The 2,500-nt window shown below is 43.7% G+C and overlaps 1 protein-coding gene across 2 annotated transcripts in view; it reads left to right on the top strand.

Annotated features, from left to right (window-relative positions):
* Positions 1-2,500, top strand: part of tyro3 (TYRO3 protein tyrosine kinase) — a 41,179-nt gene that overhangs the window by 12,432 nt on the left and 26,247 nt on the right. The gene's annotated exons all lie outside the window — the stretch shown is intronic.

Raw genomic sequence — 2,500 nt, 5'->3', positions numbered from 1 at the left:
ACACACAACACGTTACACACATTACACACAACACGTTACACACATTACACACATGTTACACACAACATGTTACACACATTACACACAACATGTTACACACAACACGTTACACACATTACACACAACACGTTACACACAACACGTTACACACATTACACACAACACGTTACACACATTACACACATGTTACACACAACATGTTACACACATTACACACAACACGTTACACACATTACACACATGTTACACACAACATGTTACACACATTACACACAACATGTTACACACAACACGTTACACACATTACACACAACACGTTACACACAACATGTTACACACATTACACACAACATGTTACACACAACACGTTACACACATTACACACAACACGTTACACACAACACGTTACACACATTACACACATGTTACACACATTACACACATGTTACACACATTACACACATTACACACATTACACACGTTACACACAACATGTTACACACATTACACACAACATGTTACACACATGTTACACACATTACACACATGTTACACACATTACACACATGTTACACACGTTACACACATTACACACATGTTACACACAACACGTTACACACAACACGTTACACACATTACACACAACATGTTACACACATGTTACACACAACACGTTACACACATTACACACATGTTACACACATTACACACATGTTACACACAACATGTTACACACATTACACACAACATGTTACACACATGTTACACACAACACGTTACACACATTACACACAACATGTTACACACATTACACACAACACGTTACACACAACATGTTACACACATTACACACAACACATTACACACAACATGTTACACACATTACACACAACACATTACACACAACATGTTACACACATTACACACAACACATTACACACAACATGTTACACACATTACACACAACATGTTACACACATTACACACAACACATTACACACAACATGTTACACACAACGTGCAACACGTTACACGCAACGCGTTACACGTTGCATGATGGAAGAAACGCTGACTGAGAGATTCACTGCATCTGCTCAACACACCAACATGTCGACTCTCGTTAACGTTTGTGTGCATCTTGCTGGACGCGCTGAGCTGTAATTATCACGTCACTTCCTGAGAGCTTCCTTGCCGGTTGGAGATGCGTAACCATGGTAACACATGTCAACTTCACCCAGTCAAGTGAAACCTTACACTTAAATCGAAGCGTTATCGACGTAGCGCCGGAGCTGCCTGGTCGCTGTCCGCTGGGACTGGGCGGGATCTGTTTTTTCGTACCTTCCTGACATTTCACCGAGTTTACAGAAGAAGACGATATTTATGTAGAAACAGAAGTCGTTGTAGCGTGTATGACGTTGTCTATTTTACAGTGTTGTGTGCTTAGACAAGTCCTGCTGAACTTGAATACTTACAGAATAATGAATAGACAGGAAATTAGCTTCCTACTGGAAGACCCGATGATGCTCGTGGCGGCGGCGGGTGGCGACACATCAGCGGACTGAACGGAGATGATGTGCGGGTGTCATGTGGCTAATAAACTGCTTTTGTAGTTGGAAGAAGTCGTCTCAAGATAAAGTTATATGACAGTATTTTCATGATTCATGTCGCGGTGATTCAAGGAGGCTCAACAGTGCAGTCGGCAGCATGAATGCGTCGGCTGAATGGAGCAGAAAACACTTTAAATCCTGTTGTGGCAGAAACGGCCTGCAGCCGCGTCCCGTTAAGCCTGGGATCGATGAACGGAGTCTGGCTGGATTCACCGTTAGACTGGTGGAAAACTACTTTACCTTGCAGGTTGAATGGTGTCCTGGTGACCCGGAAGAGTTTAAACATGTAACTGTGACAAAATATTCATTCAGACATGTTTTTAACTATCGAGCATCAGCTGACCGCGAGCCACGTTAGCTTGTTAGCCTGGATGCTAGCTGTGGCTCACACTAGGCTCCGTGTAGCCCGTTGACTGTAAATAAAGATGGATGTCATGACGGCTTCCTGAAAGTGAAGCCAAAACATCTGGACCGCCCCCTGGTGGCTGCTACGGTATAGCTCATAAGCCCCGCCCCCCCCATGTTAGCATGACATGAACCAAAAAGGACACATCGTTCTTATCACGCTGATGTTTGTCCAAGTGCTCATTTTTCTGATAATTTTGTTTTTAATTAGTCATTGGACGATGTAAAAAGAGGGTGTGACATCATGATGATGGCTGTGACAGTCGATCTCAAACCTCCGCCCGACTCTACTGCGCAGATCCTGGTTCCCAATGACACCACACAAGCAAGATGGCCGCTACTTCCATACCACTGGCAGCTCAGCTGTTCCAACTGTAAACTGACCTCTGGTGGCCTCTGGTGGCCTGCTGCTGCACTACAACATGTCAGCTCAGTACGGCGTCTCTGTTTCAGTTTAACAGGAAGACTAGCGTCTGTATTTGTGACCA

Source organism: Thunnus albacares, chromosome 15, assembly GCF_914725855.1.
Source record: "Thunnus albacares chromosome 15, fThuAlb1.1, whole genome shotgun sequence".
In the NCBI taxonomy this organism is placed as follows: domain Eukaryota; kingdom Metazoa; phylum Chordata; class Actinopteri; order Scombriformes; family Scombridae; genus Thunnus; species Thunnus albacares.
Note: the sequence above shows the minus strand (reverse complement) of the source record. Positions and strands in the feature narration are given on the sequence as shown.